The sequence below is a fragment of the Bombina bombina genome, chromosome 7 (assembly GCF_027579735.1).
Source record: "Bombina bombina isolate aBomBom1 chromosome 7, aBomBom1.pri, whole genome shotgun sequence".
NCBI classification, from domain to species: Eukaryota; Metazoa; Chordata; class Amphibia; order Anura; family Bombinatoridae; genus Bombina; species Bombina bombina.
The window spans coordinates 368,622,807-368,649,407 of NC_069505.1; the positions used below are offsets into that span (position 1 = coordinate 368,622,807).

The 26,601-nt window shown below is 41.5% G+C and overlaps 1 protein-coding gene across 1 annotated transcript in view; it reads right to left on the reverse strand.

Moving 5' to 3' along the window:
- Nucleotides 1-26,601, reverse strand: part of RAD54L2 (RAD54 like 2) — a 197,215-nt gene that overhangs the window by 103,919 nt on the left and 66,695 nt on the right. The window lies entirely within an intron of this gene.

Below are 26,601 nucleotides of genomic sequence, written 5' to 3' on the forward strand. Positions count from 1 at the left end.
TGAAGGGAGGGAGCAAATCAGGTCACCTAAATGGAAGGCACCACGGCTTGCAAAACCTTTCTCCCAAAAATAGCCTCAGAAGAAGCAAAAGTATCAAACTTGTAAAATTTGGTAAAAGTGTGCAGTGAAGACCAAGTCGCTGCCCTACATATCTGATCAACAGAAGCCTCGTTCTTGAAGGCCCATGTGGAAGCCACAGCCCTAGTGGAATGAGCTGTGATTCTTTCGGGAGGCTGCCGTCCGGCAGTCTCGTAAGCCAATCTGATGATGCTTTTAATCCAAAAAGAAAGAGAGGTAGAAGTTGCTTTTTGACCTCTCCTTTTACCGGAATAAACAACAAACAAGGAAGATGTTTGTCTAAAATCCTTTGTAGCATCTAAATAGAATTTTAGAGCGCGAACAACATCCAAATTGTGCAACAATCGTTCCTTCTTTGAAACTGGTTTCGGACACAGAGAAGGTACGATAATCTCCTGGTTAATGTTTTTGTTAGAAACAACTTTTGGAAGAAAACCAGGTTTAGTACGTAAAACCACCTTATCTGCATGGAACACCAGATAAGGAGGAGAACACTGCAGAGCAGATAATTCTGAAACTCTTCTAGCAGAAGAAATTGCAACTAAAAACAAAACTTTCCAAGATAATAACTTAAGATCAACGGAATGTAAGGGTTCAAACGGAACCCCCTGAAGAACTGAAAGAACCAAATTGAGACTCCAAGGAGGAGTCAAAGGTTTGTAAACAGGCTTAATTCTAACCAGAGCCTGAACAAAGGCTTGAACATCTGGCACAGCTGCCAGTTTTTTGTGAAGTAACACAGACAAGGCAGAAATCTGTCCCTTCAGGGAACTTGCAGATAATCCTTTTTCCAATCCTTCTTGAAGGAAGGATAGAATCCTAGGAATCTTAACCTTGTCCCAAGGGAATCCTTTAGATTCACACCAACAGATATATTTTTTCCAAATTTTGTGGTAAATCTTTCTAGTTACAGGCTTTCTGGCCTGAACAAGAGTATCGATAACAGAATCTGAAAACCCTCGCTTCGATAAGATCAAGCGTTCAATCTCCAAGCAGTCAGCTGGAGTGAAACCAGATTCGGATGTTCGAACGGACCCTGAACAAGAAGGTCTCGTCTCAAAGGTAGCTTCCAAGGTGGAGCCGATGACATATTCACCAGATCTGCATACCAAGTCCTGCGTGGCCACGCAGGAGCTATCAAGATCACCGACGCCCTCTCCTGATTGATCCTGGCTACCAGCCTGGGGATGAGAGGAAACGGCGGGAACACATAAGCTAGTGTGAAGGTCCAAGGTGCTACTAGTGCATCCACTAGAGCCGCCTTGGGATACCTGGATCTGGACCCGTAGCAAGGAACTTTGAAGTTCTGACGAGAGGCCATCAGATCCATGTCTGGAATGCCCCACAGCTGAGTGACTTGGGCAAAGATTTCCGGATGGAGTTCCCACTCCCCCGGATGCAATGTCTGACGACTCAGAAAATCCGCTTCCCAATTTTCCACTCCTGGGATGTGGATAGCAGACAGGTGGCAGGAGTGAGACTCCGCCCATAGAATGATTTTGGTCACTTCTTCCATCGCTAGGGAACTCCTTGTTACCCCCTGATGGTTGATGTACGCAACAGTTGTCATGTTGTCTGATTGAAACCGTATGAACTTGGCCCTCGCTAGCTGAGGCCAAGCCTTGAGAGCATTGAATATCGCTCTCAGTTCCAGAATATTTATCGGTAGAAGAGATTCTTCCCGAGACCAAAGACCCTGAGCTTTCAGGGATCCCCAGACCGCGCCCCAGCCCATCAGACTGGCGTCGGTCGTGACAATGACCCACTCTGGTCTGCGGAATGTCATCCCTTGTGACAGGTTGTCCAGGGACAGCCACCAACGGAGTGAGTCTCTGGTCCTCTGATTTACTTGTATCTTCGGAGACAAGTCTGTATAGTCCCCATTCCACTGACTGAGCATGCACAGTTGTAATGGTCTTAGATGAATGCGCGCAAAAGGAACTATGTCCATTGCCGCTACCATCAACCCGATCACTTCCATGCACTGAGCTATGGAAGGAAGAGGAACGGAACGAAGTATCCGACAAGAGTCTAGAAGTTTTGTTTTTCTGGCCTCTGTCAGGAAAATCCTCATTTCTAAGGAGTCTATTATTGTTCCCAAGAAGGGAACCCTTGTTGACGGAGATAGAGAACTCTTTTCCACGTTCACTTTCCATCCGTGAGATCTGAGAAAGGCCAGGACAATGTCCGTGTGAGCCTTTGCTTGAGGAAGGGACGACGCTTGAATCAGAATGTCGTCCAAGTAAGGTACTACAGCAATGCCCCTTGGTCTTAGCACAGCTAGAAGGGACCCTAGTACCTTTGTGAAAATCCTTGGAGCAGTGGCTAATCCGAAAGGAAGCGCCACGAACTGGTAATGTTTGTCCAGGAATGCGAACCTTAGGAACCGATGATGTTCCTTGTGGATAGGAATATGTAGATACGCATCCTTTAAATCCACCGTGGTCATGAATTGACCTTCCTGGATGGAAGGAAGAATAGTTCGAATGGTTTCCATCTTGAACGATGGAACCTTGAGAAACTTGTTTAAGATCTTGAGATCTAAGATTGGTCTGAACGTTCCCTCTTTTTTGGGAACTATGAACAGATTGGAGTAGAACCCCATCCCTTGTTCTCTTAATGGAACAGGATGAATCACTCCCATTTTTAACAGGTCTTCTACACAATGTAAGAATGCCTGTCTTTTTATGTGGTCTGAAGACAACTGAGACCTGTGGAACCTCCCCCTTGGGGGAAGTCCCTTCCCAGTGATATCAGAGATAATCTCTTTCAAGTCAGGGCCAAACAGCGTTTTCCCCTTGAAAGGAATGTTAAGTAGCTTGTTCTTGGAAGACGCATCAGCCGACCAAGATTTCAACCAAAGCGCTCTGCGCGCCACAATAGCAAACCCTGAATTCTTAGCCGCTAACCTAGCCAATTGCAAAGTGGCGTCTAGGATGAAAGAATTAGCCAATTTGAGAGCATTGATTCTGTCCATAATCTCCTCATAAGGAGGAGAATCACTATCGACCGCCTTTATCAGCTCATCGAACCAGAAACATGCGGCTGTAGCGACAGGGACAATGCATGAAATTGGTTGTAGAAGGTAACCCTGCTGAACAAACATTTTTTTAAGCAAACCTTCTAATTTTTTATCCATAGGATCTTTGAAAGCACAACTATCCTCTATGGGTATAGTGGTGCGTTTGTTTAAAGTGGAAACCGCTCCCTCGACCTTGGGGACTGTCTGCCATAAGTCCTTTCTGGGGTCGACCATAGGAAACAATTTTTTAAATATGGGGGGAGGGACGAAAGGAATACCGGGCCTTTCCCATTCTTTATTAACAATGTCCGCCACCCGCTTGGGTATAGGAAAAGCTTCTGGGAGCCCCGGCACCTCTAGGAACTTGTCCATTTTACATAGTTTCTCTGGGATGACCAACTTGTCACAATCATCCAGAGTGGATAATACCTCCTTAAGCAGAATGCGGAGATGTTCCAACTTAAATTTAAATGCAATCACATCAGGTTCAGCTTGTTGAGAAATGTTCCCTGAATCAGTAATTTCTCCCTCAGACAAAACCTCCCTGGCCCCATCAGACTGGGTTAGGGGCCCTTCAGAAATATTATTATCAGCGTCGTCATGCTCTTCAGTATCTAAAACAGAGCAATCGCGCTTACGCTGATAAGTGTTCATTTTGGCTAAAATGTTTTTGACAGAATTATCCATTACAGCCGTTAATTGTTGCATAGTAAGGAGTATTGGCGCGCTAGATGTACTAGGGGCCTCCTGAGTGGGCAAGACTCGTGTAGACGAAGGAGGGAATGATGCAGTACCATGCTTACTCCCCTCACTTGAGGAATCATCTTGGGCATCATTGTCATTGTCACATAAATCACATTTATTTAAATGAATAGGAATTCTGGCTTCCCCACATTCAGAACACAGTCTATCTGGTAGTTCAGACATGTTAAACAGGCATAAACTTGATAACAAAGTACAAAAAACGTTTTAAAATAAAACCGTTACTGTCACTTTAAATTTTAAACAGAACACACTTTATTACTGCAATTGCGAAAAAACATGAAGGAATTGTTCAAAATTCACCAAATTTTCCCCACAGTGTCTTAAAGCCTTAAAAGTATTGCACACCAAATTTGGAAGCTTTAACCCTTAAAATAACGGAACCGGAGCCGTTTTGAACTTTAACCCCTTTACAGTCCCTGGTATCTGCTTTGCTGAGACCCAACCAAGCCCAAAGGGGAATACGATACCAAATGACGCCTTCAGAAAGCCTTTTCTAAGTATCAGAGCTCCTCTCACATGCGACTGCATGCCATGCCTCTCAAAAACAAGTGCGCCACACCGGCGCGAAAATGAGGCTCTGCCTATGCTTTGGGAAAGCCCCTAAGAATAAGGTGTCTAAAACAGTGCCTGCCGATATTATTATATCAAAATACCCAGATAAAATGATTCCTCAAGGCTAAATATGTGTTAATAATGAATCGATTTAGCCCAGAAAAAGTCTACAGTCTTAATAAGCCCTTGTGAAGCCCTTATTTACGATCGTAATAAACATGGCTTACCGGATCCCATAGGGAAAATGACAGCTTCCAGCATTACATCGTCTTGTTAGAATGTGTCATACCTCAAGCAGCAAGAGACTGCTCAGTGTTCCCCCAACTGAAGTTAATTGCTCTCAACAGTCCTGTGTGGAACAGCCATGGATTTTAGTGACGGTTGCTAAAATCATTTTCCTCATACAAACAGAAATCTTCATCTCTTTTCTGTTTCTGAGTAAATAGTACATGCCAGCACTATTTCAAAATAACAAACTCTTGATTGAATAATAAAAACTACAGTTAAACACTAAAAAACTCTAAGCCATCTCCGTGGAGATGTTGCCTGTACAACGGCAAAGAGAATGACTGGGGTAGGCGGAGCCTAGGAGGGATCATGTGACCAGCTTTGCTGGGCTCTTTGCCATTTCCTGTTGGGGAAGAGAATATCCCACAAGTAAGGATGACGCCATGGACCGGACACACCTATGTTGGAGAAATTGTATTCTATGCCTGAATAATGAAAGAAAAATTTGGGGTTTAGAGTCCCTTTAAAGGGACATAATACTCATATGCTAAATCACTTGAAACTGATGCAGTATAACTGTAAAAAGCTGACAGGAAAATATCACCTGAGCATCTCTATGTAAAAAAACATAATTTATGTAAGAACTTACATGATAAATTCATTTATTTCATATTGGCAAGAGTCCATGAGCTAGTGACGTATGGGATATACAATCCTACCAAGAGAGGCAAAGTTTCCCAAACCTCAAAATGCCTATAAATACACCCCTCACCACACCCACAATTCAGTTTAACGAATAGCCAAGTAGTGGGGTGATAGAAAAAAGGAGTAAAAAGCATCAAAAAAAGGAATTAGAGGAATTGTGCTTTATACAAAAAACCATAACCACCATAAAAAGGGTGGGTCTCATGGACTCTTGCCAATATGAAAGAAATTAATTTATCGGGTAAGTTCTTACATAAAACAGAATTTATGTTTACCTGATAAATTACTTTCTCCAACGGTGTGTCCGGTCCACGGCGTCATCCTTACTTGTGGGATATTCTCTTCCCCAACAGGAAATGGCAAAGAGCCCAGCAAAGCTGGTCACATGATCCCTCCTAGGCTCCGCCTACCCCAGTCATTCGACCGACGTTAAGGAGGAATATTTGCATAGGAGAAACCATATGATACCGTGGTGACTGTAGTTAAAGAAAATAAATTATCAGACCTGATTAAAAAAACCAGGGCGGGCCGTGGACCGGACACACCGTTGGAGAAAGTAATTTATCAGGTAAACATAAATTCTGTTTTCTCCAACATAGGTGTGTCCGGTCCACGGCGTCATCCTTACTTGTGGGAACCAATACCAAAGCTTTAGGACACGGATGAAGGGAGGGAGCAAATCAGGTCACCTAAATGGAAGGCACCACGGCTTGCAAAACCTTTCTCCCAAAAATAGCCTCAGAAGAAGCAAAAGTATCAAACTTGTAAAATTTGGTAAAAGTGTGCAGTGAAGACCAAGTCGCTGCCCTACATATCTGATCAACAGAAGCCTCGTTCTTGAAGGCCCATGTGGAAGCCACAGCCCTAGTGGAAGGAGCTGTGATCCTTTCAGGAGGCTGCCGTCCGGCAGTCTCGTAAGCCAATCTGATGATGCTTTTAATCCAAAAAGAGAGAGAGGTAGAAGTTGCTTTTTGACCTCTCCTTTTACCAGAATAAACAACAAACAAGGAAGATGTTTGTCTAAAATCCTTTGTAGCATCTAAATAGAATTTTAGAGCGCGAACAACATCCAAATTGTGCAACAAACGTTCCTTCTTCGAAACTGGTTTCGGACACAGAGAAGGCACGACTATCTCCTGGTTAATGTTTTTGTTAGAAACAACTTTTGGAAGAAAACCAGGTTAGTACGTAAAACCACCTTATCTGCATGGAACACCAGATAAGGAGGAGAACACTGCAGAGCAGATAATTCTGAAACTCTTCTAGCAGAAGAAATTGCAACCAAAAACAAAACTTTCCAAGATAATAACTTAATATCAACGGAATGTAAGGGTTCAAACGGAACCCCCTGAAGAACTGAAAGAACTAAGTTGAGACTCCAAGGAGGAGTCAAAGGTTTGTAAACAGGCTTGATTCTAACCAGAGCCTGAACAAAGGCTTGAACATCTGGCACAGCTGCCAGCTTTTTGTGAAGTAACACAGACAAGGCAGAAATCTGTCCCATCAAGGAACTTGCAGATAATCCTTTTTCCAATCCTTCTCGAAGGAAGGATAGACTCTTAGGAATCTTAACCTTGTCCCAAGGGAATCCTTTAGATTCACACCAACAGATATATTTTTTCCAAATTTTGTGGTAAATTTTTCTAGTTATAGGCTTTCTGGCCTGAACAAGAGTATCAATAACAGAATCTGAGAACCCTCGCTTTGATAAGATCAAGCGTTCAATCTCCAAGCAGTCAGCTGGAGTGGGACCAGATTCGGATGTTCGAACGGACCTTGAACAAGAAGGTCTCGTCTCAAAGGTAGCTTCCATGGTGGAGCCGATGACATATTCACCAGATCTGCATACCAAGTCCTGCGTGGCCACGCAGGAGCTATCAAGATCACCGACGCCCTCTCCTGATTGATCCTGGCTACCAGCCTGGGGATGAGAGGAAACGGCGGGAATACATAGGCTAGTTTGAAGGTCCAAGGTGCTACTAGTGCATCTACTAGAGTCGCCTTGGGATCCCTGGATCTGGACCCGTAGCAAGGAACCTTGAAGTTCTGACGAGAGGCCATCAGATCCATGTCTGGAATGCCCCACAGTTGAGTAATTTGGGCAAAGATTTCCGGATGGAGTTCCCACTCCCCCGGATGCAATGTCTGACGACTCAGAAAATCCGCTTCCCAATTTTCCACTCCTGGGATGTGGATTGCAGACAGGTGGCAGGAGCGAGTCTCCGCCCATTGAATGATTCTGGTCACTTCTTCCATCGCCAGGGAACTCCTTGTTCCCCCCTGATGGTTGATGTACGCAACAGTTGTCATGTTGTCTGATTGAAACCGTATGAACTTGGCCCTCGCTAGCTGAGGCCAAGCCTTGAGAGCATTGAATATCGCTCTCAGTTCCAGAATATTTATCGGTAGAAGAGATTCTTCCCGAGACCAAAGACCCTGAGCTTTCAGGGATCCCCAGACCGCGCCCCAGCCCATCAGACTGGCGTCGGTCGTGACAATGACCCACTCTGGTCTGCGGGAGGTCACCCCTTGTGACAGGTTGTCCAGGGACAGCCACCAACGGAGTGAGTCTCTGGTCCTCTGATTTACTTGTATCTTCGGGGACAAGTCTGTATAGTCCCCATTCCACTGACTGAGCATACACAGTTGTAATGGTCTTAGATGAATGCGCGCAAAAGGAACTATGTCCATTGCCGCTACCATCAAACCTATCACTTCCATGCACTGCGCTATGGAAGGAAGAGGAACGGAATGAAGTATCCGACAAGAGTTTAGAAGATTTGTTTTTCTGGTCTCTGTCAGAAAAATCCTCATTTCTAAGGAGTCTATTATTGTTCCCAAGAAGGAAACTCTTGTCGACGGAGATAGAGAACTCTTTTCCACGTTCACTTTCCATCCGTGAGATCTGAGAAAGGCCAGGACTATGTCCGTGTGAGCCTTTGCTTGAGGAAGGGACGACGCTTGAATCAGAATGTCGTCCAAGTAAGGTACTACAGCAATGCCCCTTGGTCTTAGCACCGCCAGAAGGGACCCTAGTACCTTTGAGAAAATACTTGGAGCAGTGGCTAATCCGAAAGGAAGCGCCACGAACTGGTAATGCTTGTCCAGGAATGCGAACCTTAGGAACCGATGATGTTCCTTGTGGACAGGAATATGTAGATACGCATCCATTAAATCCGCCGTGGTCAAGAATTGACCTTCCTGGATGGAAGGATTGTTCGAATGGTTTCCATTTTGGATGATGGAACCTTGAGAAACTTGTTTAGGATCTTGAGATCTAAGATTGGTCTGAACGTTCCCTCTTTTTTGGGAACTACTAACAGATTGGAGTAGAACCCCATCCCTCGTTCTCTTAATGGAACAGGATGAATCACTTCCAGAAGATAACCTTGGGAGACTATTTCTAGCGCCCAAGGATCCAGAACATCTCTTGCCCAAGCCTGAGTGAAGAGAGAGAGTCTGCCCCCCACCAAATCCGGTCCCGGATCGGGGGCCCGCATCTCATGCTGTCTTGGGAGCAGTGGCAGGTTTCTTGGCCTGCTTTCCTTTGTTCCAGCCTTGCATAGGTCTCCAGGCTGGATTGGCTTGAGAAGTATTACCCTCCTGCTTAGAGGACGTAGCACTTGGGGCTGGTCCGTTTCTGCGAAAGGGACGAAAATTAGGTTTATTTTTGGCCTTGAAAGACCTATCCTGAGGAAGGGCGTGGCCCTTGCCCCCAGTGATATCAGAGATAATCTCTTTCAAGTCAGGGCCAAACAGTGTTTTCCCCTTGAAAGGAATGTCAAGCAATTTGTTCTTGGAAGACGCATCCGCTGACCAAGATTTTAACCAAAGCGCTCTGCGCGCCACAATAGCAAACCCAGAAATTTTCGCCGCTAACCTAGCCAATTGCAAGGTGGCGTCTAGGGTGAAAGAATTAGCCAATTTAAGAGCACGAATTCTGTCCATAATCTCCTCATAAGAATAAGAATTACTAATAATCGCCTTTTCTAGCTCATCGAACCAGAAACACGCGGCTGTAGTGACAGGGACAATGCATGCAATTGGTTGTAGAAGGTAACCTTGCTGAACAAACATCTCTTTTAGCAAACCTTCTAATTTTTTATCCATAGGATCTTGGAAAGCACAACTATTTCTATGGGTATAGTGGCGCGCTTGTTTAGAGTAGAAACCGCCCCCTCGACCTTGGGGACTGTCTGCCATAAGTCCTTTCTGGGGTCGACTATAGGAAACAATTTTTTAAATATGGGGGGAGGTACGAAAGGTATACCGGGCCTGTCCCATTCTTTATTAACAATGTACGCCACCCGCTTGGATATAGGAAAAGCTTCGGGGGGCCCCGGGGCCTCTAGGAACTTGTCCATTTTACATAGTGTTTCTGGAATGACCAGATAATCACAATCATCCAAATTGGATAACACCTCCTTAAGCAGAGCGCGGAGATGTTCCAACTTAAATTTAAAAGTAATCACATCAGGTTCAGCTTGTTGAGAATTTTTTTCTGAATCTGAAATTTCTCCCTCAGACAAAACCTCCCTGGCCCCCTCAGACTGGTGTAGGGGCCCTTCAGAAACAATATCATCAGCGTCCTCATGCTCTTCAGTATTTTCTAAAACAGAGCAGTCGCGCTTTCGCTGATAAGTGGGCATATTGGCTAAAATGTTTTTGATAGAATTATCCATTACAGCCGTTAATTGTTGCATAGTAAGGAGTATTGGCGCGCTAGATGTACTAGGGGCCTCCTATATGGGCAAGACTGGTGTAGACGAAGGAGGGGATGATGCAGTACCATGCTTACTCCCCTCACTTGAGGAATCATCTTGGGCATCATTTATACTAAATTCTTTATGACATAAATCACATCTATTTAAATGAGAAGGAACCTTGGCTTCCCCACAGTCAGAACACAATCTATCTGGTAGTTCAGACATGTTAAACAGGCATAAACTTGATAACAAAGCACAAAAAACGTTTTAAAATAAAACCGTTACTGTCACTTTAAATTTTAAACTGAACACACTTTATTACTGCAATTGCGAAAAAGTATGAAGGAATTGTTCAAAATTCACCAAAATTTCACCACAGTGTCTTAAAGCCTTAAAAGTATTGCACACCAAATTTGGAAGCTTTAACCCTTAAAATAACGGAACCGGAGCCGTTTTTATATTTAACCCCTTTACAGTCCCTGGAATCTGCTTTGCTGAGACCCAACCAAGCCCAAAGGGGAATACGATACCAAATGATGCCTTCAGAAAGACTTTTCTATGTATCAGAGCTCCACACACATGCAGCTGCATGCCATGCTGTTCTCAAAAACAAGTGCGCCATACCGGCGCGAAAATGAGGCTCTGACTATGATTAGGGAAAGCCCCTATAGAATAAAGTGTCTAAAACAGTGCCTGCCGATATTATTTTACAAAAAATACCCAGATTAAATGATTCCTCAAGGCTAAATATGTGTAAATATGATCGATTTAGCCCAGAAAATGTCTACAGTCTTAATAAACCCTTGTGAAGCCCTTATTTACTGTCTGAATAAAAATGGCTTACCGGATCCCATAGGGAAAATGACAGCTTCCAGCATTACATCGTCTTGTTAGAATGTGTCATACCTCAAGCAGCAAAAGACTGCTCACTGTTCCCCCAACTGAAGTTAATTCCTCTCAACAGTCCTGTGTGGAACAGCCATGGATTTTAGTAACGGTTGCTAAAATCATTTTCCTCATACAAACAGAAATCTTCATCTCTTTTCTGTTTCAGAGTAAATAGTACATACCAGCACTATTTTAAAATAACAAACTCTTGATTGAATAATAAAAACTACAGTTAAACACTAAAAAACTCTAAGCCATCTCCGTGGAGATGTTGCCTGTACAACGGCAAAGAGAATGACTGGGGTAGGCGGAGCCTAGGAGGGATCATGTGACCAGCTTTGCTGGGCTCTTTGCCATTTCCTGTTGGGGAAGAGAATATCCCACAAGTAAGGATGACGCCGTTGACCGGACACACCTATGTTGGAGAAATTATGTTTTCTTTTATGTAATTGGCAAGAGTCCATTGGCTAGTGACGTATGGGATAGTAATACCCAGATGTGGAACTCCACAGAAGAGTCACTAGAGAGGGAGGGATAAAATAAAAACAACCATTTTCCGCTGAAAAATTAAATCTGCAACCAAAATTCTCATAATTGAAAAGAAAAAAACTTAAAACATAAGTAGAGGAATCAAACTGAAACAGTTGCCTGAACAACTTTTCTACCAAAAACTGCTTCCGAAGAGGCAAATACATAAAGTAAATTTATGCTTACCTGATAAATTAATTTCTTCTACGATACGACGAGTCCACGGATTTCATCCTTACTTGTGGGATATTAACCTCCTGCTAACCGGAAGTGGCAAAGAGCACCACAGCAGAGCTGTAAATATAGCTCCTCCCTTCCCTCCACCCCCAGTCATTCGACCGAAGGTTTAGGAAGAGAAAGGAAAAGCTAAAGGTGCAGAGGTGACTGAATTTATAAACAATAAAATGTAATCTAATCTGTCTGAAAATATGACAGGGAGGGCAGTGGAGTCGTCTTATCGTAGAAGAAATTAGTTTATCAGGTAAGCATAAATTTCCTTTTCTTCTACAAGATACCACGAGTCCACGGATTTCATCCTTACTTGTGGGATACAATACCAAAGCTACAGGACACGGATGAAACGGGAGGGACAAGACAGAGACCTAAACGGAAGGCACCACTGCTTGAAGAACCTTTCTCCCAAAAACAGCCTCAGAAGAAGCAAAAGTATCAAATTTGGAAAAAGTATGAAGAGACGACCAAGTCGCAGCCTTGCAAATCTGTTCAACAGAAGCATTGTTTTTAAAAGACCATGTGGAAGCCACAGCCCTAGTAGAATGAGCCATAATTCTTTCAGGAGGCTGCTGTCCAGCAGTCTCATACGCCAGACGGATGATACTCTTCAGCCAAAAAGAAAGAGGTATCCGTAGCTTTCTGACCCCTACGCTTTCCAGAATAAACAATGAATAATAAAGATGATTAACGGAAATCCTTAGTCGCCTGCAAGTAAAACGTCAAGGCACGGACGATGTCCAGGTTATGCAACATACGCTCCTTCTTAGAAGAAGGATTAGGAAATAATGAAGGAACAACAATTTCCTGATTAATATTCTTATTAGAAACAACCTTAGGGAGAAAACCAGGTTTGGTAGTAAAACCACCTTTATCAGAATGGAAGATAAGATAAGGTGAATCACATTGTAATGCTGAAAGCTCAGAAACTCTACGAGCAGAAGAAATAGCAACCAAAAACAAAACTTACCAAGATAACAGCTTAATATCTATGGAATGCATGGGTTCAAACGGAACCCCTTGAAGAACATTAAGAACTAAATTCAAACTCCAGGGCGGAGCAATTGGTCTAAACACAGGCTTAATTCTGGTTAGAGCCTGACAAAAAGACTGAACATCTGGAACATCTGCCAAACGTTTGTGTAGCAAAATTGACAAAGCAGAAATCTGTCCCTTTAAGGAACTCGCTGATAATCCTTTCTCCAATCCTTCTCGAAGAAAAGACAGAATCCTGGGAATCCTAACTTTACTCCATGAGTAGTCCTTGGATTCACACCAAAAAAGATATTTACTCCATATCTTATGATAGATCTTTCTAGTGACAGGCTTACGTGCCTGTATCAAAGTATCAATGACCGAATCTGAGAATCCCCGCTTAGGTAAAATCAAGCGTTCAATCTCCAAGCAGTCAGCTGCAGAAAATTTAGATTTGGGTGTTGGAAAGGACCTTGAACGAGAAGGTCCTGACTTAATGGAAGATTCCACGGTGGCAGAGAGGACATGTCCACTAGATCTGCATACCAAGTCCTGCGTGGCCACGCAGGCGGGTTCAGAATTACTGAAGATCTCTCCTGTCTGATCCGAGCAATCACGCGTGGAAGGAGAGGAAACGGTGGAAACACTTAAGCTAGGCTGAACTGCCAAGGCATCTATCAGTTCGGCCTAAGGATCCCTCGACCTGGATCCGTATCTTGGAAGCTTGGCATTCTGTCGAGATGCCATCAGATCCAATTCCGGTCTGCCTCATCGGAGAATCAGTGAGGCAAATATCTCCGGGTGAAGTTCCCACTCCCCCGGATGAAAAGTCTGTCGACTTAGAAAATCCGCTTCCCAGTTCTCTACTCCTGGGATATAGATTGCAGACAGATAACAAGAGTGGGCCTCCGCCCATCGAATTATCTTGGATACTTCTATCATCGCCAAGGAACTCCTCGTTCCCCCCTGATGATTGATATAAGCCACAGTCGTGATATTGTCCGACTGGAATCTGATGAATTTGGCTGAAGCCAACTGAGGCCATGCCTGAAGCGCATTGAATATGGCTCTCAATTCCAGAATATTGATTGGAAGTAGAAACTCCACCTGAGTCCATACACCCTGAGCCTTCAGGGAATTCCAGACTGCACCCCAGCCCAGTAGGCTGGCGTCCGTTGTCACTATCACCCACAAGGGTCTGCAGAAACACGTCCCCTGAGACAGATGATCCGGCGACAACCACCAAAGAAGAGAGTCTCTGGTCTCTTTAACTAGTAATGTCAGTAACACCCTATGCCATCCAGGTCTACTGCTTACCCCTTCCCTTACAGGGAAAAATGTCAGCCAGTTCTGATATAACAGGTCTCCTCAGAAATAAGGACTGAACATACCTCAATGCTGCTTGTAGCATGACACCGGTCTCCACACTGAAGATTTCTCTTGCACTACCTTCAGAAGCTCTGTGGGAACCAAAATGGATCTTAGTTACATCTGCTAAGATCATCAACCTCAGGACAGAAATCTTCTTCATTCCATATCTCCCTGAGGAAAATAGTACACACTGGTACCATTTAAAATAAAAAAACTTCTTGATTGAAGAATCTAAAACTAACACCTCGCTTTACCTCTTCCTATTACTAACCCAGGCAAAGAGAATGACTGGGGGTGGAGGGAAGGGAGGATCTATATATACAGCTCTGCTGTGGTGCTCTTTGCCACTTCCTGTTAGCAGGAGGTTAATATCCCACAAGTAAGGATGAAATCCGTGGACTCGTCGTATCTTGTAGAAGAAATGGTAGAATTTAGTAAATGTATGCAAAGACCACCAAGTTGCTGCTTTGCAAATCTGATCAACTGAAGCTTCATTCTTAAAAGCCCACAAAGTGGTGACTGGTCTAGTAAAATGAGCTGTGATTCTCTGAGGAGAGGCCTGACCCGACTCCAAATAAGTCTTATGAATCAAAAGCTTTAACCAAGATGCCAAGGAAATGGCAGAAGCTTTCTGACCTTTCCTAGAATCAGAAAAGACAACAAATAGACTAGAAGTCTTCCTGAAATCTTTAGTAGCTTCAACATAATATTTCAAAGCTCTTACAACATCCAGAAAATGTAAGGATCTCTCCAAAGAATTCTTAGGATTAGGACACAAAGAGGGGACAACAATTTCCCTATTAATGTTGTTAGAATTCACAATTTTAGGTAAAAATTTAAATGAAGTCCGCAAAACTGCCTTATCTTGATGAAAAATTAGAAGAGAAAAAAAAACAACTCACAAGAAAGAACAGATAATTCAGATACTCTTCTAGCAGAAGAGATAGCCAAAAGGAACAACACTTTCCAAGAAAGTAGTTAAATATCCAAAAAATGCATAGGCTCAAAAGGAGGAGCCTGTAAAGCTTTCAAAACCAAATTAAGACTCCAAGCAGGAGAGATTAATTTAATGACAGGCTTGATACGGACCAAAGCCTGAACAAAACAGTAAATATCAGGAAGATTAGCAATCTTTCTGTGAAATAAAAAAGAAAGAGCAGAGATTTGTCCCTTCAAGGAACTTGCAAACAAACCTTTATCCAAACCATCCTGAAGAAACTGTAAAATTCTAGGAATTCTAAAAGAATTCCAGGAGAATTTATGAGAACACCATGAAATATAAGTCTTCCAAACTCTATAATATATCTTCCTAGAAACAGATTTACGAGCCTGTAACATAGTATCAATCACTGAGTCAGAGAAACTAAGCACTAAGTATTCAATTTCCATACCTTCAAATGTAATGACCTGGGATCCTGATGGAAAAATGGTCCTTGAGACAGAATATCTGGTCTTAAAGGAAGTGGCCAAGGTTGACAACAGAACAAACGGACAACGTCCGCATACCAGAACCTGTGAGGCCATGCTGGTGCTACCAGAAACAAAAACGAATGTTCCATGATGATCTTGGAGATCACTCTTGGAAGAAGAACTAGAGGCGGGAAGACATAAGCAGGATGGTAAAACCAAGGAACTGCTAATGCATCCACCGACTCCACATGAGGATCCCTGGACATGGACAGGTACCTGGGAAGTTTCTTGTTTAGATGGGAAGCCATCAGATCTATTTCTGGAAGACCCCACATCTGAACAATCTGAAAAAACACATCTGGATGGAGCGACCACTCCCCCGGATGTAAAGTCTGATGGCCGAGATAATCTGCTTCCCAATTGTCTACACCTGGGATATGTACGGCAGAAATTAGACAAGAGCTGGATTCCGCCCAAGAAAGTATCCGAGATACTTCTTTCATAGCTATGGGACTGTGAGTCCCACCCTGATGATTGACATATGCCACAGTTGTGACATTGTGTGTCTGAAAACAAATGAATGGTTCTCTCTTCAACAGAGGCCAAACCTGAAGAGCCCTGAAAATAGCATGGAGTTCTAAAATATTGATTGGTAACCTCGCCTCTTGAGATTTCCACACCCCTTGTGCTGTCAGAGATCCCAAGACAGCTCCCCAACCTGAAAGACTTGCATCTGTTGTGATTATAGTCCAGGTTGGACGAACAAAAGAAGCCCCTTGAATTATACGGTGGTGATCTAACCACCAAGTCAGAGAAAGTTGAACATTGGGATTTAAGGATACTAACTGTGATATCTTTGTATAATCCCTGCACCATTGATTCAGCATACAAAGCTGGAGAGGTCTCATATGAAAACGAGCAAAGGGGCTTGCGTCCGATGCTGCAGTCATGAGACCTAAAACCTCCATGCACATAGCCACTGATGGGATTGAGTGAGACTGAAGGTTCTGACTGACTGAAACCAATTTCATTGGTCTCTTTTCTGTTAGAGACAGAGTTATAGACACTGAATCAATCTGGAAACCTAAAAAGGTGACCCTTGTCTGAGGAATCGAGGAACTTTTTGGTAAATTGATCCTCCAACCATGTCTTTGAATAAACAACAATAGTTGATTTGTGTGAGATTCGGCAAAATGTAAAGACTGAGCTAGTACCAAGATATTGTCCAAATAAGGAAACACCGCAATACCCTGTTCTCTGATTACAGAGAGTAGGGCACCGAGAACTTTTGAAAAAACTCTTGGAGCTGTCGCTAGGCCAAATGGTAGAGCAACAAATTGGTAATGCTTGTTTAGAAAAGAGAATCTCAGAAACCGATAGTGGTCTGGATGAATCAGAATATGAAGATATGCATCCTGTAATTCTATTGTGGACATATAATGACCTTGCTGAACAAAAGGCAGAATAGTCCTTATAGTCACCATTTTGAAAGTTGGCACTCTTACAAAACGGTTCAAAATTTTCAGCTCCAGAACTGGCCTGAATGAATTTCTTTCTTTGGGACAATGAATAGATTTGAATAAAACCCCAGAACCTGTTCCTGAAACGGAACTGGTATAATTACCCCTGAAAGCTCTAGATCTGAGACACACTTCAGATTTGCTGGAACACGCAAGAGAAAAAATCTTCGCACAGGAGGTCTTACTTACTCTGAATCCTATTCGATACTCTTGAGAGACAATGCTCTGAATCCAAAGATTTTGGACAGAATCTGCCCAAATGTTCTGGAAATTTTAATCTGCCCCCCACCAGCTGAGCTGGAATGAGGGCCGCACCATCATCCAGACTTGGGGACTGGCTTTGGTTTTTTAAAAGGCTTGGATTTATTCCAACTTGAAGAAGGTTTCTAATTGGAACCATGTTAGGGCTGATGGCAGCCATCTTGTTGTTCGCAGCCATCTTGTTCCTCGCAGCCATTTTGTAATGAATAGACTTTATTATACTGGGGTATTATGCAGTAAGAATTATATGCATGTTATGATAATTTCCTTAGCTGTTCGGCCTTGCCAATGTACCCTGGCCCGACGCCCAGAAATAAGATAGAATAAGATAATGTAAACAAGAGGCTTCAGAATCCTTGTTGTCTCCGCAGATGGTAGTTTGTTATGACTCTGTAATTATTGTTATGAGAAACTCATGTTCCAGTTTTTCCTTGTAAATTGCTCTGTATAACTGTGTAAGATGACGCGGTCCTAACGTGTCATCCCCTTAACCCTGTATGTCACAATAAGAAAGGCTTGCACTGTGCAATAAACAGAATTGGCTTTCGATCATAATGCTGCGTGGTCTGAGTCATTCTAAGGGGCCCTTATCAGATATATCTACATATGCCTCAGGTGGTACACTAGGCCCCAGGCTTTGGCCTGCGCTGACACCCCCCCCCCGTGGGATTATACACCTTACAATTCTTGGTGGCAGCGGTGGGATTCGCAGTGCGTAAGTATGAGTGCTTTTACCATGCTTTCCTTCTGTGAATCTGAACCTAAATTTAGTTGTTTGTGTTTTTTTTAAAAAAAAAGAAAAAAAAAAAGGTGTAATATATGATAATGATATAAGGTTAAAGGGGTTCCTGTGGTTGAAGCACAGGTTTGCGGAGGTTATAGTCCTGCCGGCAGTTGTGATACCCCTCCAGACAGGTGTGGAGTCCTGTGCTGGGACACGACAGGTATTGTGAGTCCTGTCGGTGATAAGCGCGCAAGAAATATACGTATGCCAGTTGACGGGGAGCTTTTAAGATAAGCTACTCCGGGCGAACTTGGCAGTGAGTGAGTCTCACGTGTGTTGAAGTTTCCCATATTCATTCCCATAATAGAGTTTTGCTACCCACCTGAAGCTCATGTTGATATCTGATGCTTGCTTTGCTTTGATTTGTTTGTTTTTTTTGTTTGTGTTTTTTGATGCTGTGCGTAGAAAATATTAAGTGGCTATGCATGTTATTATTGTGGCTATTATTGTATTGAGAAAGGGGAACTGCTCATAGATAAGATTGCACAGAGAAAATTACATGTATAAGGTAAAAGAAAAAGAGAGTTAATAGTTTCTGCAAAAGACAGAAATATTTTTTTTTAAAACACTGTCAGTAAGTACTGCTGTTTGATAAATAGAGAAATCTCTGTGTTAAAGAATGTAGCAGGCAAAGAAGGGGGGCCACCACTGAGAGCGCACATAGATCAAAAAAAAAAAAAAGAGAGAAAAGAAACCTGTTACAGCAGCTCCGTTTGTAAGATTTTTTTTGTTTGCTTGCAGGATATATTGAGATGCATAATGTGTGATGGTCTGTAGGTTCTCACTGTGGTATGAGTGTAACAGATTTGCTTTAAACCAAAAACAGAATGTATTGTTTGAAAATGATTATCCCATTCCAGGCAAAAAACAGAATTTATGCTTACCTGATAAATTACTTTCTCCAACGGTGTGTCCGGTCCACGGCGTCATCCTTACTTGTGGGATATTCTCTTCCCCAACAGGAAATGGCAAAGAGTCCCAGCAAAGCTGGTCACATGATCCCTCCTAGGCTCCGCCCACCCCAGTCATTCGACCGACGGACAGGAGGAAATATATATAGGAGAAACCATATGATACCGTGGTGACTGTAGTTAGAGAAAATAATTCACCAGACCTGATTAAAAAACCAGGGCGGGCCGTGGACCGGACACACCGTTGGAGAAAGTAATTTATCAGGTAAGCATAAATTCTGTTTTCTCCAACATTGGTGTGTCCGGTCCACGGCGTCATCCTTACTTGTGGGAACCAATACCAAAGCTTTAGGACACAGATGAAGGGAGGGAGCAAATCAGGTCACCTAAATGGAAGGCACCACGGCTTGCAAAACCTTTCTCCCAAAAATAGCCTCCGAAGAAGCAAAAGTATCAAATTTGTAAAATTTGGCAAAAGTGTGCAGTGAAGACCAAGTCGCTGCCTTACATATCTGGTCAACAGAAGCCTCGTTCTTGAAGGCCCATGTGGAAGCCACAGCCCTAGTGGAGTGAGCTATGATTCTTTCAGGAGGCTGCCGTCCGGCAGTCTCATAAGCCAATCGGATAATGCTTTTAAGCCAAAAGGAAAGAGAGGTAGAAGTCGCTTTTTGACCTCTCCTTTTACCAGAATAAACAACAAACAAGGAAGATGTTTGTCTGAAATCTTTAGTAGCCTCTAAATAGAATTTTAGAGCACGGACTACGTCCAAATTGTGTAACAAACGTTCCTTCTTTGAAACTGGATTCGGACACAAAGAAGGTACAACTATCTCCTGGTTAATATTTTTGTTGGAAACAACTTTCGGAAGAAAACCAGGCTTAGTACGCAAAACCACCTTATCTGCATGGAACACCAGATAGGGCGGAGAACACTGCAGAGCAGATAACTCTGAAACTCTTCTAGCAGAAGAAATTGCAACCAAAAACAAAACTTTCCAAGATAATAACTTAATATCTACGGAATGTAAGGGTTCAAACGGAACCCCTTGAAGAACTGAAAGAACTAGATTTAGACTCCAGGGAGGAGTCAAAGGTCTGTAAACAGGCTTGATCCTAACCAGAGCCTGAACAAATGCTTGAACATCTGGCACAGCTGCCAGTCTTTTGTGAAGTAAAACAGATAAAGCAGAGATCTGTCCCTTCAGAGAACTTGCAGATAATCCTTTCTCCAAACCTTCTTGTAGAAAGGATAGAATCTTAGGAATTTTTATCTTGTTCCATGGGAATCCTTTAGATTCACACCAACAGATATATTTTTTCCATATTTTATGGTAAATTTTTCTAGTTACAGGCTTTCTAGCCTGAATCAGAGTATCTATTACAGAATCTGAAAACCCACGCTTTGATAAAATCAAGCGTTCAATCTCCAAGCCGTCAGTTGGAGGGAAACCAAATTCGGATGTTCGAATGGACCCTGAACAAGAAGGTCCTGTCTCAAAGGTAGCTTCCATGGTGGAGCCGATGACATATTCACCAGGTCTGCATACCAAGTCCTGCGTGGCCACGCAAGAGCTATCAAGATCACTGAGGCCCTCTCTTGATTGATCCTGGCTACCAGCCTGGGGATGAGAGGAAACGGTGGGAATACATAAGCTAGGTTGAAGGTCCAAGGTGCTACTAGTGCATCTACTAGGGTCGCCTTGGGATCCCTGGATCTGGACCCGTAGCAAGGAACCTTGAAGTTCTGACGAGACGCCATCAGATCCATGTCTGGAATGCCCCATAATTGAGTTATTTGGGCAAAGATTTCCGGATGGAGTTCCCACTCCCCCGGATGGAATGTCTGACGACTCAGAAAATCCGCTTCCCAATTTTCCACTCCTGGGATGTGGATCGCAGACAAGTGGCAGGAGTGATCCTCCGCCCATTGAATTATCTTGGTCATTTCTTTCATCGCCAGGGAAGTCTGCTAAAAATCATCTTCCTCTTACAAACAGAAATCTTCATCCTTTTCTGTTTCAGAGTAAATAGTACATACCAGCACTATTTTAAAATAACAAACACTTGATAAGTAAGGATGACGCCGTGGACCGGACACACCAATGTTGGAGAAAATGGCCATTTTGCGTGGAATCGGAAAGAAAAAAAATGCATTGTGGACATGGTGAAAAGTTAATCTAGTGTTTTTTTTTTATATATATATATATATATATATATGTATGTCGTACGCGATGCAATAGATGTTTTTATGCGAAAGAAAAAAAAAGGGAGTGAATCTCTGGTATGCGAGATGGAATGAACTTGTGTGTCTGTATCGTAAGAATGTTTCCTTATGTTTCTCTGTTGGGAAATCAGACGTTTTAAGAAGATATTTTGTAATGTTATTTTATATACCTGTATTTTAAAGTCACCAGCATGTTTTAAGTATGTGGTATTCATATGCAGTTTTAGTTTTAAGTGATAATTGTTGTTCGGCATGTAAAGATATGATATTGTTTTTGCAAGTGAAGTAACGGCTTTGAAAGTGCGATGGTGTGTGATTTTTTGTCACGCTCTGGTAAATATGAAACTGTTTCTGGTATGATTAATGGGTTAACGTATGTTGTATTTGTAAGGTCTGTGCACGGCGTGGGTGCACACAATGAAATATATTTATAGGCTGTAATTGAAAGTTTTTCTAAAAGGGTGTCCGTTTTTGTTGCAAGTAAATTAATCTGCAGGTCATGCTACGGTACAGAGGTGAAATTGGTGTGGTACATCATACAAGCAGCCTAAATTATGATTAGGATATACATATGTAATTTGCGTGATGAATGGTTAGTCCTTAAAGGGACAGTTCACTGTAACAAGGTGTTGCTATTAATGTATTGTCCATGACTTGTTATACAAGCAGCATATTATCTTATATTTGTCTGGAAAATCAGAGCTCAGTGCGTAGACGGAGCAATAGAAAATTGTCATTTTCTTATTTAAAGAACCAGTGCAATAACCCTGTATTAGTAGTTTGCTAAATATATTTTTAGAGACCTTTCTTTGTATATATTTATTTTAAATTTGCTGTTCAGATAGCAGATATTTTTTTGCAGCATAACTTAATTCTCTCTGTAATGCAAACTGAAGTGATAAGTTGTCTACAATTTTAGTGTAGGGATCCATGAGACTAGCGGACAGAAAAGAAAAAAAAAAAAAACGAGAAAAAACAGAGGAGTGAAAATATTTAAAGGGATACAGGAAAACTGGTATAACATCTGAGAATTTAAGGGAATATTTACATAAAAGACGATGAGGTTTACTGTAAGCCTAACACTAGTATATTTCACTGTGTTAACAGTTTCAATTACAGATTATTTTTAGTTTGGTTAAAATGTCCCTTTAATTAGCCTGCATCCCACTGTGAGTGCGTTCTTATGCTGCTTATGCTTGTTTAGGCTATTTAATGAACGTCAGTATACATTTTGTATTATAAGGATCATTGGGATTAATTTAAAGGGGAAATTGTATTAGTATTCTTTTGTAGAAAGCTTATTTTTTTGTGTTATATGCGGTTGTTATATTTGGCTGGAGAGCTGCATAATGGGGAATATCAAATTATATACAACGTTAAATCCAATAATTTTGTTGTGGTTAAACTAATTAGCATTTATCAAGTTTTAGTGTGAATTTTATATTTTTAAGCAGTAAACAGTGTTTTCTGCCTTAAAGTAAAAATGAAACTTTGGTTATTAACTAGTCTACCACTATTATTGCAATGACTTTGATTGCTGCTTAACAGTTAAGCCGTGGTCTATAAGGTGTCTAGAAATAAACACCCCTAAAACAAATGATGCACAGTTTATCTGATTCTACTGCATTTATATAACTAGCTAATTTATCTGATCACAGTTTTGGTTTTATTTATATGGCTTACGTGTATTTTGTCTCTTGGTGTTGTAATGAGATTTATACAGCCTGTGATAAGAGGCAGTCCTCAAAGGTTTAAAAAATTAGCATATAAGCCTACCTATGTTTGGTTTAATCTAGGAAGGTTGGTTAAAATTAAAAGTCCTATCTGAATAATGAATTTTCATTTATCCTAGAATGTCCCTTTAACAGTGGCTACTGTGGTTATCTGATCTTTCCCAAATAAGCGCAATTTTATTTGTGCAATCTGCAACTTAAGTTTCTTGGGCATCTGCTGTGATTGCTTTCGTTGTGTGATATTAAAGTTTTGTACATAGTGGATGTTTTTAATTGTTTGTCGTGTTCTGAGTGTGTTGCATTTCAGCGAATGTCAGAATATGTGTTGCATTCTAAGTTAATTGTGGTTGTTTGAAATTTGTGTCAGCAGCTAATGTTTCGTTTTGTGTAAGACAAGAACGATTGGTTTTCATTGTTTGTTACGTTTTTCTCTTTTGTGGAAGCGTGCTGTATGGACAGCATATTGAATTGTGAAGTGTATTTCATTTTGCTTGCTATTGAGAATTGTCTCTGCATGAGTGGAGTGCATGATTTGTCTTTTCGTTTCTTGTTATCTTGTGTTTGCGTGTCACATGAGATGTTTCAAGCAAACATGGGGGAAGTATTGATGAGTATTGATGAATATCTTTATGTAATGGGGGTGATGGCTTTTAGGAGGTGAACCTAAAACGTTTTGAATCTCTTCGTACAATGTTATTGTGTTAATTTCAGATGCCTAAAATGTTTTATTTTTCTATGTGGTTCTTGACACTATATTTGTATTTGCAGGATGAGAGTATGCAGCTGTTTTCAGAGATTGAAACACACTAACTGAATTATTTTTGAGTTTCCATATTTAGGTAAAATCTGTACAGGCAAAATTCCATAAGTGCACTCTTCAAAAGATTAAAGATTGAAAGCAAGTAAACCTTTAAAGAAAGAAAAGATAAAGATGAAAGACCTTTTGTCAAGCTTGTTTTAACCACCATACTGCAGTAAAAAAAGTTACTGAACTATCTTTGGATCCATTCTTTGCTTTGCATGCTGGTACCAGCCCCAGAACTGGACTCTGGGTAATCCATGACTGTTTCCTCTGATGTGTGTCTTCAGGACATAAAGACTATCCTTCTCTGGACTGTGCCTTACCGCTCGATATGGAAGTCCTGTTATGCTGTTACAGGGTCAACCAATTAAATTAGGGGAGTATTGTTTTAACTCCATTCCTTATATTGCTTGTTTTGTATTCTCTTGTATTTGTTTTATTTTTATTGATCATATTGGGTATAAGAAATCATATGCTTCATTGGTATTAGTGCACATTGTAGTTTATGTGCTTAACAAAGTAACCCTTTAGATAAGTGTAACTGTGAACTTTGCAGTATTGTACTCTATTGAATGGCCCACTGAGTATAGAAAATAGGTTTAAGGAAAATGCTGCAACATAGAATAATATTTTAGACCCTTCACCCTTTAGAACATAAGGAGGACACGTCTAAGCTAGAAGTTTATAGTAAATATACAGAGAAATGTTTCAGGGAATAGCCTATTTATAGTTTATGAAAGCAAATGTATTTTTCCCTTTTATTAATTAGTATGGTATCTGCAAAGTGAATTTGGTCGTTCCTGATGTTTGTCAAAGAGAGTAATTCTTACCATAAAGATGTGTTTACCTTTAAAAGAGCTTGTAGTTTTAAATGATGTTCTGTTTGTATGCTTTCCTCATACAGGAGTGTGAGAGAATTTAGGTTGCATAAAATAATTAGTAAACTAGTAGTGCTCATATCAGATGAGATTGTTGAATATTAGGATCATGGTTGGAGAATTATAAACATTATAGATAGCAGCCATCCAGAATAAAGCAACACAAGGTTCTTTTATCTTTTTAGAAGTTCAAAGTGATATTGTAAAGAAATTCATTTATTTTCATTGACTGTTTTTCTTTTTTTCCATTCTTACTACAGGGCAGGCCTTAGCATAAGTTTTGGTATAACGATTCAGGCCCTTGATGAAGTCTGACAGGATTTCACTTGCGTAGTATTCATGAAGTATCATTTAAAAGTGTATAGAGAAGTTGTAAATTATTCTCTGAGAAATGTCAATGTATTTAGTTTGTATTATATATCAACAATGTTTTGTTTGATTTTAAATGACATAGGATGAAAGTGATGTTGCATTGGGACATAATTGTGATTGTATTGCGGTGTGTACTCATCCTGTACTGTTTCTGTTTGCTTCCTAGACTCCCTGTGACTCGAGTGTCTGCTTGCCATGGGTATCCACTGGTTGCCTTGTCTACCCCATGAACAAACCATCAGATTTCCAGTATCTCCCTGCGGAAGAACCGTGGATAAGCACCCCTACTGCAAATGAACTGTTGGAGAACTGTATTATAGCAAAGTGTCAAGGTGCAGCGCTCTCAAATGGACAAAGACTGTTCTTAAAGTGATCAGAGGCCACCTAGAGACAGTTGTGATGTTGCTATGTCATGCTTTACTGTGGAAAATGAACTGTTGGACATATTGGGGGGGTGCTAGCAATGCAGGTGGAGAGATAGAAGATGCAGCGTTGTTTGGGGGTAGATGGGGGGCTGGTTGGGTCTCTGTGCCGGTAGACTGGTAGTTCTGGGAGGGCTGGAGGATAGATGGAAGGTATTGGAGGGACTGTACCTATATGCAGTGACAATTAGTCTATAACAGTATATCACGACATAGGAATATTTTTCGCTTTAGTATTCTTACAGAGTTCTGTTACCATAATATAAGGCTTTACTAATTTTCTATGCCTGTCTATTTTTATGTTATTCTGTTAGAATAAAAGGATGGTATGTTAGGGGTAATATTAAACTGATGGCAGCCATCTTGTTCTTCGCAGCCATTTTGTAATGAATAGACTTTATTATACTGGGGTATTATGCAGTAAGAATTATATGCATGTTATGATAATTTCCTTAGCTGTTCGGCCTTGCCAATGTACCCTGGCCCGACGCCCAGAAATAAGATAGAATAAGATAATGTAAACAAGAGGCTTCAGAATCCTTGTTGTCTCCGCAGATGGTAGTTTGTTATGACTCTGTAATTATTGTTATGAGAAACTCATGTTCCAGTTTTTCCTTGTAAATTGCTCTGTATAACTGTGTAAGATGACGCGGTCCTAACGTGTCATCCCCTTAACCCTGTATGTCACTATAAGAAAGGCTTGCACTGTGCAATAAACAGAATTGGCTTTCGATCAAAATGCTGCGTGGTCTGAGTCATTCTAAGGGGCCCTTATCAGATAATCTACATATGCCTCAGGTGGTACACTAGGCCCCAGGCTTTGGCCTGCGCTGACACCCCCCCCCCCCCCCCGTGGGATTATACACCTTACAATTCAGATTCCTTGGGGGAAGGATTTGGTTTCTGTTCCTTATTCTGTCAAAAAGAACGAAAACGATTAGACGCTTTAGATTTACCTTTAGATTTTTATCCTGAGGTAAAAAAACTCCCTTCCCCCAGTGACAGTTGAAATAATGGAATCCAACTGAGAACCAAATAAATTGTTACCTTGGAAAGAGATAGTAATCTAGACTTAGATACCATGTCAGCATTCCAAAATTAGAGCCACAAAGCTCTTCTAGCTGAAATAGCTAAAGGCATAGATTTAACATCAATTTTGATGATATCAAAAATAGCATCACAGATAAAATGATTAGCATGTTAAAGCAAGCAAACAATGCTAGAAAAAACAGAAT